Source organism: Phaenicophaeus curvirostris, chromosome 4 (genome assembly GCF_032191515.1).
Source record: "Phaenicophaeus curvirostris isolate KB17595 chromosome 4, BPBGC_Pcur_1.0, whole genome shotgun sequence".
NCBI classification, from domain to species: domain Eukaryota; kingdom Metazoa; phylum Chordata; class Aves; order Cuculiformes; family Cuculidae; genus Phaenicophaeus; species Phaenicophaeus curvirostris.
The window spans coordinates 5,254,787-5,269,647 of record NC_091395.1 but is presented as its reverse complement, the minus strand read 5'-3'; the positions used below and the strand labels follow the sequence as shown (position 1 = coordinate 5,269,647).

Here is a 14,861-nt window from a genome sequence, read left to right as displayed (position 1 = left end):
TTAAATTAAATTGTAAATTATGTTGTAAATTAAATCGTTCTTTTTTCTGGCTATCTTTGGTTTCAGAGAAGCCAGACTTCTCAAACAAACAGTACCATAGGGCCTTGGAAAAGACTCATAGAATGGTTTGGGTTGGAAGGGACCTTAAAGCCCACCCAGTTCCAAACCCCTGCTGTTGGCAGGGACATCTCCCACTGGATTAGGTTGCTCAAAGCCCCATCCAACCTGGCCTTGAACACCTCCAGGGACCAGGCAGCCACCACTTCGCTGGGCAACCTGGGCCAGTGCCTCACCACTCTCACAAAAAAAGATTTTTTCCTAACATTTCATCTAGATCTCCCTCTTTCAGCTTAAAACTGTTAGCCCTCATCCTATCCCTGCACTCCCTGATAAAAAGCCCTTTCCCAGAAGCCACTTGTCTTCTTTTGTCTGCAAATCAATGGAATGAAAAGGTTTCTGTTATGATGACACTTCTAGTTTACCATCTACTTACATTTGTTGACATAACTCAAAGGTAGTTAAGTCCTTAAGACAGATATTGCAAAATAATCCATGTTAGTATAAGTTTTATTAAGAGTAGTTTGAGTTGCTTTTTTTTTTCCCTCCCTAAGTGAGGGCATTGCCTGGTGTCACCTACAGCACAGGAAATTTCAAAAGGAAACAAAATTGTTTCCTGTACAAGCCGTAGGCGTTTAATTGCCCTAGATGGAAATATCAAAGCAGGCAGTGCAATCCTTCTTACTCCAGCCACAGGAATAAATCCTTGTGTGACACTGCCAATTCCCAGATGATCTCTTAGAAAAGATAAATTGACAATTTTTTCCACTTCCAGTCAGTAATGTGCCTTCATACATCAAATGTCTTCATACATGGCAAAATAATGATTCAGAATCAGAGATGAATGCTCCAGTGCTGAAGGCAAGCAAAATGTGACCTACAACAAAGTAGATCCCACATATGCAAGGTGTACCTTCTGGCCAAATTCAGTTAAATGACAATGGCAACTATTTGGGTCAGGGACTGTTCTTTTTTTTAATTTTCGTATGCTCAGAAATAAATTAACAATTAGTTATACCAAATAATCAGTTATAAAGAAAAACATTCCAGCTCATGACAGTGGCAGAAATGGAGATAAGGAATTCTAACTCTTCAACGTATAAAGCCAATTAGACAAAACCAGCAGAATATCAGAAGGAAGCATAACTAAACCCTTACTTGTATCTGGGAAGAAACAGCACTGCTGGAAGCTCCCCCCATGAAAGTGAGAACTTGAGCTGCTAAGGTACTCAGTGTCTTTCTCTGGTTCATAGTTCCAACTTTCCACCCATCATTCCACGGGTATTTTACTGCTGGTGTCTGCACCTCAGCCATAGATTAATTTCTGAGGTGGAAATTCTTATCCATGAAGAAGCCAATTTAAACAAAAGAGCAGAGTGAACGATGCTGGCACGTTCCCGGCCCACGCTGAGCCCCCTACATCGTGTACCTCTGACCGCGCCTGAGCACCGCCTCCTGCTATTCCAGCAGCATTACTGTTGGGATAGAGCTGCTGGCCAGGTCTCACTGCAGCCTGTCCATGCCTGCTGCACACGCCCTCCACCCCATCCGTGCATGGCAGAGTGCACTCTGACTCTAAGACCAGCACTGGCACCCGTGGAGATCCAGGATGAAGCGCATGTTCTGGGCTACCCAGCTCTCCCTTTGCTCCAGCAGGGCTGACTGCCTGTGCGTGCCTCTATCAAAAAGCAACAGCCACAAAATATCAAAGACTCCTTCCCCTCTCCAAACTGACTGCTTGTTGTTTTTACTCAAAACATGAGTCCATCTGCATCTTCCCAAGCCATGGGTGCGTGGAGACATCTGCGTCATCATGAAAAAAAGCCTGTGTGTGTGTTTGCTTCTAACGGGAAGTTGGAATTGCCAAGAAATAATTGTGATGACCCTGTGTTGATTTCCCTTTTATACCTCTTATTTCTGAGCAAAAATGACCTGAATCTCCTCTAATTACCAATGTGAATCTAAATTAAGCTCACAGAGTTATGGAGAACACAGTCCTTCAAGCATCAGAACAAATATTCTTGAATCCAGGGATTTGTTTTTCCTTCATTTGATCATACAGATAACCTGCATCTACCCTGATCTCATACTGAACATCACTGCCCTTCATGTATAGCAGCAAAGGTCATCAGGCTGCTCTGGCCCAGTCACTCTATGAGTCACTCAGAGATATCCAGACTCATGGAGAGTACCAAGTGATCCCATGACAGCACTGGAGACAGAGACAAGATCATTTCTATAAATTGGGTACACAAGCAGTAAAAATTATTATTTTAGAATAAGCTGAATCTGACAATGTAAAGAAAACTAACAAGAGCTTTTAAAGCAAAATAACCAAGCTGAAATAAACACACTACATCCATCCAGACTTGGTGCTTCCTTACAGTTCTGATAGAAATACCACTTTGGGTGCAAATATCCTAAAGAGGACAAAAAGTCATTTTAAAAAAGCTTCTACTTCTCACTACATTGGCATAAACCTTGACAATTTTCTAGAGAAATTAGTCACTTGGAACACACAGCACAGGGCAAAGAGAAGATTTTGACCCACTAAATAAAAACTGTGCTTCTCAAACTTATTTAGTTTTAAGGTAGTGATGAGAATATGGCAATGAAGTGGACAGCAAAGATTAATCCTGGTATTCTGTAGCCATTTCTCATCCTACGTCTGTGATGTTTCTACTACCTTACTGCACTCGGTGAAGGTAATGATGGCCATGAATCTAGGCATCCTATCCTGTTGTCATCAGAAAAATATGAAACATTTATTGCCACGAAATATCTTTCACAACTCCTCCCTTTCTTTATCATTACAATTAATTTCATTTATTTCAAGGCAGCTAGTAAGTAAAAGCAAAATATTTACTTTCAACTCTGCAAAAGTCATAGGAATTCCCCAAGGAAAATGAAGCCACGCAAGGACAACAGGGTTCATTATAAATAAAAGATCTGCCATGCAATGCAGTTTATGACTTAACCTTTCTCTGGCAGGAGGGCCGTTATTTTGATAATTGGGATGTATTCTTAAAGTACAGCAATAGTTCTTCACTATTTTTCCTTTTTCTTTGGAGATGGCATTTGGAAGCTGCAGCTTATTCTTAACCAGTAGAAGTTTACTTACAGACAAGAGAACTGTAGCATGAAATGTTCAAAATGAATGTGATGAGAATAAAATGTAAACAACATTTAAATATTTTTGTTTCTCAAGATCAAATTATCTTTTCTATCATGTATTTAAAATCTGATTTGCATTTCCCAAAGCAAGAATTTCTGAGATGATACCTGAAAATATAGAATTATGGGAACAGTGTACAAGTTCATAAATATTAACGTTTATCTTCAGAAAATTCCAGATTAGTGAGCAAAATCACAGGTTTATCTGTCAAAATGCAAATCTATAAAACTTTGGCTAGCAGTGGCATGACATAGTGATTTGGAATTAATCTAAATGGTTGAAAGAAATCCTCTTCCTACGGGATTATCCTTTGTGTTCGCAAGACCTCTATCTTAAAATCACGTTACCAAAATACTAGAAGGCTAGGGGAAGTGATAGGTTTCCTCAGGGTGAGTCCTGTCTCAGGGCACTACCAGTTTTCTTCTCCCAGATTGCCCTGTGGGAGTCATATGAACTTTCCTTGAAGGCTACAAGTTTTGTTGTAGAAAGGCTCAGAGTGTTCTGAGCTGCAGGTATTTTGAAAACAAAATGAACTTTCCATACAAGGTTAAAAATACTCACTGAGCCCTCTCCCACATCACGCTGCTTGAGCTGAACACTACCAGGCTATCAATACAGCCAGTATATTTTTCAGGAACAAAATATAAACACCGAGTTAGAACACTTAATATAAGTTTGCTAAGTACTTTTGCTTCCTTTCTTGGTCATGGTTATGAGAAAGTGTTTGTTTAAATGTGGAGGAAAATGAATAGATTCCCCAGACTTCCCTCCTTTGCCAGCAAATACAGTGCTCACCGTTCACTGCCTCACATGTGGAGAAGAGGGAAAAATTAGATTCCCTGTTGTCTGTCACCAGTGTGTTTTTTTCTTTTCCCGTAAATGTACACTTAGGGCTACCTCAGTTTCCACTGATTTCTACAGGGACAGGTTTACTCCTTAAGAATAGTCTTAGAAATAGAAAAGTTTTTGGTCTGAATTCTGTGCTCTCATATATTGTCATTAATCCCAAGCAACCTCCATACCACCCTGCAGGCAACGCTGAGGAGGACCGGGGCAACATCAATATTCCATGGAACTGTCCTGAGGGTAAAAGCTCTTGATCCAGAGGTTTAGTCAACCACGGCAAATGTGTGGTATTGAGAAGAAGGACGCTACTCCAGCCTCACGCCCCTGCTAGGCTGCTGAGATGTCCAGCAGCCGCCATGAACTAGAGAACCAGAAGCTGCAGAGCAGCCAGGCCCAGTCAATTAGCTAAACCACAACTAGTAGGAGAATACGCGTTTAAGGAAACAGCATGTATATGCTGCCCCAAGCTTTCTCCTTTCAATGAAATCCTCTAGTTGGTAGGAACCAAGCCCACCACCCATCTGGAGGCTGTTTGGAAGTGTGCGACGAGTGAGGTTTTCCATTCCAGTCCCTTTCCAGATCGTGGCAGCATAAGAAAGTCATTAGTACTGTCATTTATTGGCAAAATGCACTGACCTCAGGGATCCAAGGGATGTGAACAGGCAGGGATTCATTTAGGACATGGACACTTGCATTATTGCTCAGGCACATTCAAAGGCTCCTTGAAGAGCGAGCCATGCCCCATGCTCTGTGGATAAGAACCCCAGCAGCGACAGATCAGTGCTTTTCACAAGCACAGCAAAACTCTTACATACAAATAAAAGCAGAGAGTCTTTATTTTCTGAGATAGATAACTTCCAAGAAGGTATTTTAATGCAATGTGCATGGATCATTTCCTAGCAGATCCACAGAGACGGACTTTACAGAGTCTGATAAAGACCACAGTAAGACGAGCCTGTGTATTAACTTCATATCCCTTCTCAATGAATTTCTGTCTCATCTCGGTGTGTCAAACATCTGTGAATGCTTCTGCCAAATCTCTGGAAGCTGGCTAGGAACTACCAAGCACAAGTGAAAGCATGTGTGCTCCAGATAGCGCAGCTGTGAGAATACTGCTGCTCATCGGCAGAGCACACGCCGTGCCAGCTGTTTGACAGGGTGAACTGGAAGGGAGATGGATGAGTGGCTCTGAGAGGAGCCACAGCACACTTCAAAAGCATTTTTTCCTTTCACTCCTCTGCTTTTATACTCTGCTCGTGTTGCTTCAGCTATTTCACTTCTTTAATCTGATAAACATTAATAAAATAGCAAGTTCTCCCCCCAGCACTGATTTTTTAAGTGATTTCTTTAGGCACTGAGCTTACAGCCTGGGACTTTGCCAGGGTCAGACAGCTCTGTTTACACAGCCACTTTCCTGCTTTAGCACCCAAGAGTTTCTGTAGAACATTTCTATTCTGCTTTGTAGTCAGTGAAAATCAACAAGGCCTGCAGCACAACCAGCTTTCTTGTGATGTCCTGTACTGAAGGGAACATTGTAGTTGATTACACAAGTGGTTTTACCTTTCATGGCTGTCTTTGAATGGTGTCATTTCATTGTGTTGTGCTTGGTCTGTTCAGTCTGGAGAAGAGGAGACTGAGGGGAGACCTCATTGGGTCTCATATAGATTCCTCACAAGAGATGGAGGAGCAGCAGGCACTGATTTCTTCTCTCTGGTGACCAATGACAGGGCCCAAGGAAATGGCAGGAAGATGTGCCAGAGGAAGGTTAAGTTGAACATTAGGAAAAGGTTCTTGCCCTAGAAGAACTGGAACATCTTCCCAGGGAAGCAGTCACGGCACCAAGCCTGACAATATTCCAGAAGCATTTGGACAACACCCTCAGGCACACGGTGTGAATGTTGAGGTTGTCCTATACAAAGACAGGAGTTGGACCTGGTGGACCTTGTGGGTCCCTTCCAACTCGGGCCATTCTATGATTCTGTGAAGAGTTTTCCAAGGGAAATTTGAAGAGGAGAGGACATTTTGCTTTTGCACTACAGCGTAGGGGATTTTCAAGCACTGGTGATGGTAAGACTATAAATGAAAAGGAATATGGGAAAAAGTGGTGAGAGCACTAGAGATACCAGAAACGAAATCTACTCTTGACTTGGAAGCTGGAAGTGTATTTCTAGGGCGATGGGCAATATGCAGAGGGATCTTTCTCTGATTCTTCCAAAAAGAAACTAAAAATAAGAGGGCAAATGAAAGTTAAGCTGTCTCCACACTGGTTTTTGAAGTAGTAGGTAAGAAATGTTTAAGCTCAACCTAATCAGAAGGAAAGAAGCAAAAGTCCAGCATGAAGTGGGAGAGCTGTTTGCCCTGAGAGCAGCAGAATAAATCCAGCTGAGTTTTTTCTATTTGTATTTTGTGACTGGCAGATTTTTAATTGAATTATACTGACACTGTGGGCAGCAAAGAACCCGCGCAGGGGAGACCTCCCTGCCTAACACTTATCTGGACCCATTCAGAGCTCCAGTGGAAGCTCCAGCACTGCTGGCTGTACAGCTCTCTGCTGCGGGTCCTGTCTTCTCCTGAGATGTTCTGTGACACTCCCACTCTCATTGAGGGCATTAACACTGTTTCCCTTCTCAGTGGTGCTCTTATTACTTTGAGATGTTCACACTACTTCGTAACCTTTATCTCCCCACCAGATTTGCCTGATGCTGGCTAATGGATTTGAAGGATCCTGGAGTTAAAGCAACTGGCAGATATTCAAAGCCAGAGACAAACACAATCTGAAAGACGTTTCACTCTTTGTTTTATTGACTTGTAGTAGAGCTTCAGAAATTATTTTCTACTGCTGTTCACAAGCATAGCTTTTCAGAAACAGCAAGAATCCTGCAGGGAAAGAAGAAGGAAAAAGAAAGAAGCTCTATTTTTGAATAAGGGAGGTTGTTTCAGTTTGAAGCTTTCCTACTGGGATATAAAGTGACCAAACTGTCCTGATGCTTTGAGCCACTCGGAATGAAAGACAGCCCAAACCTTGAGGGAGCACCACAACAAGTAAGGACTGTTAGTGAATCATAACAAATGCACTGTGCATGTTTCAGCTCAATGCTCAGTGGGGTTGTATCTGTGTTAGAATCTACATTCTACAAGTTTTTATGAGTGGAAAGCACTTGAGAGAACTTGCAGCATTCACTTTCAACTTTACTGACTAGTTTAAGAACAACTTCTATTTCTTTACTTTCTTCCCTTCTTAGTCACTATAATCATTATAGAATTCCAATATATATATATTTACATACTTTTTGTTATACATTTTCCATTCTAAATAATTCAGACCATAGCAAGCAACAGAACTACAAGATCACAGCAATGGCAAAACCTGTTTTTCATAATAACGGTATTAAACTCCATGCAACAGTTAAACTGAATATTAGTCCATATAAAATGAAAATCTTTAAACCTCACTGAAAATTCAAAACCATCAAGAAGATGGATTTGTTTTTTTTCCTTTTGCTGGTTTTCCTTCCAGACAAGTCTGTATTCTTTTATCTCCCCAAACTACTTTTAAAGTAGCAAAACAAGGTCGTATTTTCACTCATACACAGACAGAGATCAAGAAATTAATAGTCAGCCACTAAGGAACTAAAGGGAATAGCTGTGATTTATCTCCTATAAACTAACAAAAAGATGTTTCCTGATACAGAAATGCTGGAAGGATGAAGCAATCCATGTCTGAAAGGCACTTAAACAGCTAATTGATGGAAGATGTGAATTTATCACAAGAACTGTTGTGGTCACTTATCGGTAACATGTTGCATTTTCTTTGCACTGAAAGAACATACAGTGGCAAATGTTTCCTGATTAAGCCTGGGTTTTCAGGACCTTACAGGAAGAGCAGAGGGAGAGAGGTGGTTCAGGGGTGCCTGCAGTGGCTGTTTTCCTGTAAACACAGAATCCAATCTTGTCAATACAAATTTAAGCAGCAGTGGGTTTTCCTTACAAAACTCATGAGGTCAGCTGTCTGAGATAGAACAGATTTTGGCAGTCATAACTGCCTTAACCAAAATGCACATTCTGCAAATTCAGATCTCGTGGTCTGTCGAAGTCCAGTACTGCAACATTTTTCTGCATATGCTTTTCTGTTAGCATCACTGTACTGCCAGTATTTACCATGCACTCTAGGTAGCATAAAACTGCTATAAAATACAGAAAGTCCCTCTTCTACATCACTAACAAAGGAAAACAAGCTGACAGATTAAGGCCATGTACCACGCACACAAATAAATCCTGTCTTTCAGTCCATTTCACATCTCTGTCATCCAGTCTCCTATGGAAAAGATGAAAATAGTGGGAAATATGTTTATGTTTGGAGCAGGATGAACTGAGAAGCCAGGCTGTACCTTACAAGCACTCAGTTGCCCTCAAAGGCTGGCCCGTACTGTGTCACATTTCATTTCCTCAAGGGCGCTTGTATTATTATTAGAGCCGCGAGTACACCACACAAGCTTCTGTTTCCACATAACCATTTTATTCGGGGAATAAATAAAACTAAGATAAATTCAATAAGCTGAAATAAAAATAATTACTTTTTTGTTCTTCAGGTTTCTAAACAGAGACGGGACTTTGCAGCTAGAAAGCAGGAAGGTCAGGGGCAGTCAGTAGCTCACTAGCAGCCTGAAGGAGCTTTAGCCTCATCAAGAGTCTCCTTAATATTGTTGTTCCAAACTGGAACAGCTTAGCAAAACTATATGCTTATTTCCATATCCACATCCCTGTGTACCTTGCTCTGCCCGGCAGCTTTGCTCTCCCCGGTCTAAAATCTACACTGAAGGCTTTTAAAAGTGAGGTGCCACAATAGCTGATGTGCAGGTACTTGCCTCCTTTATCTAATATGAGACTTGCTGCTTTTGAAAGATGAAAGCCACAGTCCACAATTTCATTTTCTACCACAATAAATTTATGTCTAGTATTTAAAAGTGAAAAATGCCTGGCAGCTGGTCCTGATGCTTGGCTGTACTTTCCATGAGAGCTTAAATACAGCAGTGCTGGCATTTCAAATCCCAAGTTATCTAACCAACTGCTTAAAGAGATGAACATCCATGCTGGTGTCCCCAGCTGGGCATTAAATCTCAGTTACACTCCAGAACTGCCAATTGCTGAGATTACCCCTATGAGCTTGGTCCCACCCAGGGATGAGCCAGTTATCTGGTTTTTGGGGCTGAGTGGATGAGTTTCTCCTCCACCCTGAGCCCATAAACCAGCAGCGCAGGCAGACATCAGCGAGGTACATGCTGTTTTCAGGCACTTGTGTTATCTGTTTGGGAACAAAGACCTCGCAGCAGGTCTGCCACATTTGAGAATCAAGTGGTGTGGCTTGTAGCCTGCAACATGTGATTGACATAACTATAGGACATGGTATAAGCTGCCAGAAGTAGTTGTGCAACCCCCTCAGTTATACAGAGCACAGATAGATTAAAAAACAGCTCCACAGTGGTTTAGAAGACTAAAGGCAATGCAAAATACAAGTGACTCATCTGCTATAACTTTAATTGTGACAGAAACTTTCCCTACAGCCTGAGTCAAATCACATAATCTTTCCACTTCATTACAGCCACCTGTGGTATAGAAGTAGTGACAACTATTGCTGTCCCCACTGACCTAATATGAGGATGGTGATTAATAGAAAAGTTTTTAAGAGATGCAAATGAAATTTGGGTTCCAACAAAAATTGGTTTACTTTGTCATTTTTATTGGTTTTACAGCAGCTCATGAAGCACCAATTATGCTAAATGCTGCAGAGACACATGGCCGTGGGCAACCCCTGCCGCAGAGACAGGACAGTGTGCAATCTGCCAGCGATGAAATGTAAGTAGCAATTTGAGAAACGGAGCAGCAAGTGTTAGAAGATACGTAGCCATGACAATTTGGACCTGGAACACTCAGTATTTTCCTGTGTAATAGAGCTTTTCTTTGTCAGGAAAGCAAGGTGGTGCCGAGCCACAGCTTTTTCACGCGAGGCTCTAAACATCCACTTCGCTGATTTGCTCTAATACTTTTCTTCTTTTATTTACCAGACAGAAACTAGTCAGGCAGTATCAAAAGGTTTTGAAGGCTGCAGGTCCTCAGGTCAGCCAAAGCTTAAAAAAAAAACAGAGATGGGGCAGCCTGAAGAGCCTCCATGGGGAACACCTCTCCATCAGATTGCAGCTGATTAGGGATCAGCAGTAATGCGTTGTGAACAGGCTCATTCAGACTCGTTTGGCTGAACAAATGTCTACACCACAGATGTCTTGAGGGACAGGCATGAAAACTGAAGGAGAAAATGAAAGGATCCTGAGTATGCTCTACCTCTCTGAAAAAAAATTAAATGAGGTCAAGAAACAGATCTGCACTCACGTATAACCTCTCTTCAATCTGACTGCTCTCACACTTCATTCTTGTGCAGTTAAAATGCCATACGAGCCCAATACATTCATTTAGCAGTGCTATAGTCAGCCTGTTACAAACTTGGGTTTTCTTACACATTTTCCTTGCTTGTTCAGAACACTGAAGATTTGGTGGTTACACCTTTAAGCTGCAATATTGATGTCATACAAAAGTTATGTCTTTATTCACCTTGTTTACTGTTTAATTTTTTTAGACCTTTCACAATTACAGACTAACTCTTTACTTAATTACCAGTCTAGTGGGATGTGTCCCTGCCCATGGCAGGGTGTTGGAACTGGATGAGCTTTAAGGTCCCTTCCAACCCAAACCATTCTATGATTCCATGATATGCCTGTGCATTCCTAAGATGCCATGAAAACAACTTTTATGCCCACCGCATAATATTTCAGTGATCTATTCTGTGTTTGCTTGTAGGTTCTGTACCTTACTGGGTGCAAACCTCTATTCTCCGACTCCCTCCTTCCATAATTTTTTTTTAAAAATGAGTATTTGATGATATACCCACCCAAGCAAGAGATACATTTGTGGTACAGCTTCCAGTACAAAGGAGTGATGACTCCTCTTGTGGTCTTTAGAAAGTATAGTGGCAATTTTCATTCATAGTTATTTTTCCAGAACCAGTAACGCATATTGCCCTCTTCAACTTCCTGAAAGGAGGTTGTAGTGAGGTGGGTGCTGGTCTCAGAAAGCAATGACGTTTCATAACTGCATATACACTGCATATACAGATATTTCTAACTGCATATACATTTATGAATGTTACATTCTGGGTTATGAAGATTATGTGATAGTAACAAACAGTACTAGAAAGATTAACCAGCTCTGTGCCACCAAAATATTCCACGTGGGATCTATCAAAGCAGAAATTCATATATCCACTACTAAGACTCCAAAATATAAGGAAGTAAAACAATGCCTGCTTAACAGGTATTAACCCTAAACCTCAGTAAGACAAGATGGAAAAGAACCAAATAAGAAAAACATGTCTCGAGATCCCATGCAAGTTCCCAAAGACAAAGGAGAAGCAAGCATTGTCTCATTATTTAATAAGGAAACTGCAGATCATTTTGCTGAACATCAATGTCAGGAAAACTGATGGAAAGGCTGGTACAGGAAGCAATCAAAGTACAATTAAAGGATGATAGTACAATTAATGCAAGCCAACATGGAAAATCAGTTTTGTCAGGGAAAAAAAAACCTTCTTATTTTCCCATAAGATTCTGAATTAGTTTGATAAAGGAAACTTTTATGAGATTTCTGTAGTGCTTTGGCTCACAACTTTACAGCATTTTTGGTAAACCACCCTGCAATGTGTTTCATACTAAATGGACCCAAACTATTCTAAATGTTCTGAAGAAAAATGTAAGATTATTGCTGGAAAAAGCTTCAAATTACAAAAAGTTACGGAGTGATAAATAAAGGGAAGGGCAGACTGTTAATCCAGACCAACTAAGATCTCTTAGTAAGGTTGGACTATATTTTAACGCAAAGAAGGCAAAGTTGTTCATTAAAAGAAGAAAGAAAATCAGTCTCGTGTCCAAGATGGAAAATGGTTTGGTGAAAAGCAGTACCTCTGGAAAGAAATAAATGGTAATAATAGGCCCAAGCAGACACACATTCTCAGAGCAAGGTGCAGGCAAAAGTTATTCTTATTGTACAAGATGGGGAACGGCTGGTAGGAGTTGGTCCTATTACACCTCTCTGTGGTTTCAGAGAGATCAGTATAGGGAAAACATGCTGAAAAAAAGCATCTCCGGAAAACCAAGAGCTTGTACGGACACAAACAACACTAATAATTTGTGATGATAGCGAGCCTTTAGAAACTCCAGTTGTTAGGTTAATATATGAGAAGGCTAAGAGAGAATTATGGTCTGTGAATACAGAAATGGGAGAGTAGATGGAAAAAAACCATCACAGGCTCCATTCATGCCACCTTGCATTAATTCTGAACCGCTGGCTGAGGTTCCATGGCTTTTTACTAGGAAAATGTGAGGCGATCATCATAAGAGCAACGTATTTCAAACTGCTGTGGATTTACTTCTTTTGCCCCACGACAGTATTCCCCCCATGTTCCTTTTGTGGTGTGCCATGTTACACAAATACTCAAGGCAGAAAACACTGAGCTGCACATCCTGCTGCCCATTGTGCCAATGCTGATCAGATCCTTAACAGATTTAGATATGTACCCTGCTCTCTTCCACAGATATAGAATTTATATGCTGCAAAGGCTCAAGTGAAGCAGCATTACATTTAAGAAACATGAGAGAAAGAGAAGAATAGCACGGAGCTGCATGGAAACATGCCTTCAGCTAACAGGCATTGGGGCAACTCTTTATAAATGTCAATTGAGGACGCAGAGAGACACTGAAGCGATGAATGGAATTAAATTCTGGGTCTGCTGATATGGGTGAAAGCTATTGCACTGCTCCAGGGGAATCAGGGTTTTTCTTCTCGCATGTGCTTAAGCAGCCCATACAACCCTAAACAGCATGGTCCAAATTGCAAGGACATGTACCTAAGAAACATCTGACTAATGTTTGATTTATATATTATAGTTCATCACTGTGCTTCCTTCTCCCAACAACCCCAATTAGGACAAAAAGATCCTTATAGTTTGACTTCAGAATTATCTGTATGTCCAAGTACAAAACCAATCCTTCAATTCAGTATCACAGCTACTAGTAAAAGTACTCATAAGAGTAATTGCTAGTTGAAAATAACTAGCTAGTAGTTGCTAAAAAGCTCTTTAAAAACAAGCTATGTATCATGTAAATGAAAAAAAATATATATATGTTATGCATTTGAGAAGGGCCTGGAATGAAATCTGGCCTATACCTGCTACCTACCTTACCAGCTACCTCCAATTTAAACTCTGCCAAAATCTATGTATACATTAAAAGAAAGAACAGGTGCATCACAGCTTCAGTTCTCAGCGTCATAAGTCTAGAAGGGTCTGCTGAATGCAACTGGAAACGGACTACATGGGTGCAGAGTTACCAGGGTTTGTGGCACATCTGAAACAGTCAATGCATTGCATGTGTTGCTACCCCACTCAATACAATCACAGTGTAATTTCCCTACCTAGGTCAGGTCTGTGCCTGCATGTTTGGTGATGTGCTTCTAGACCGTACACACCAGAAGCTTCAGCTAACTAAACTAGTAATGATGCTGAGAAGTCCATCTACAATTTCACCTACCTGCAGCACGCCCAGTCGCTGCCCAGACCTGTGCCCTTCAGCAAATTTGCACTGAGCTTGGTGAGGCTGAGTGCACGTTGGAGCATGGGCATAGAACTCAAAATAGTGTTGATGAATTGGACAAATGGATTGCAAGCACAGGATGAAATCAAAAAGGTTCAAGAGCAAGAAAACACAGTTAGGCAGAAGTGAGCTGGTACACAGGCAACACCTGACTATAAGGCAAGTAGTTAGAAAAGCAGAACAGAGAGTCAGTCACAAGCCAACAATATCAGGCTGTTGCCAAGGAGGCATATCCAAGGGTGACTGTACTAACAGGAATACAGCCTGCAAGGTACGCGAAATATCCCTTACACTTAATTTAGTATTCATAGAATCACAGAATCATAGCGGAGAAGGCAGGTTATGCAATGTACGAGGGACTCTGCATAGCTATGTTTATTTGGGAAGCACTTCCAGTAATTATTTGGAAAGGACTGAGAGAATAAACTGATAAGACATTCTCAGGATTCAGTATTTCCATCATTAAAGTAGGAAATGGAAACTTGCTTTACTAATACCAGGATTCTTCCACTGCATGTGTGTTTGCGCGTGTGGGTAAAACTGCTGTCTAAGGAAGTGGAATAGTTTCCTCTACCTTAACATAGTCTAGCTTCACTGGCAATATAGTGCAGCCTTAATTTTGTTTTAGGAGCCAAAATGGACCAACTGTTTTCCAGATTTAGGGGACAATAGAAAGACAGCCAGTTCCCACTTCTTAGCAAAGCTAAATGCTGCTCCAATTCATCTAATGAGTAAGTCAGACAAATAAGTCAACCATGGCGACATCTGAAACCTTATTTTCTTCTTGTTTAAAGGAAAACAATATAGAAATAAATTACTTCCAAATTAGTTTGAACATCGAGTTCTTGGAGCATAAAATATCACATAAATACTTCTTCTCTGATTACATACTTCCCTATTTGTTCTTATTAATTATAATGAGTTAGCAGCATTTCTAATTTATGTGCCTTGGGCATATGAAAATACCCCACCTTCCTTATCTCCTTACATGGCAATATTTGCAAGTTATATGACTGGAAGTCTTCAGCTAAAAAGCTTTTCCATCAACCAGTCCTGCTACAGAAATGGCGTAGTGCTGGAAAAGCATC

The 14,861-nt window shown here is 40.9% G+C and overlaps 1 long non-coding RNA gene across 1 annotated transcript in view; it reads right to left on the bottom strand.

Annotated features, from left to right (window-relative positions):
- Window positions 1-10,598: 10,598 nt before the first annotated feature.
- The window catches only part of LOC138719766 (uncharacterized), a 73,257-nt gene continuing 68,994 nt past the window's right edge, over window positions 10,599-14,861 (bottom strand). The window contains exon 5 of the long non-coding RNA XR_011337290.1: window positions 10,599-11,160. This is a non-coding gene — a long non-coding RNA (uncharacterized lncRNA). The remainder of the gene's footprint in view (window positions 11,161-14,861) is intronic.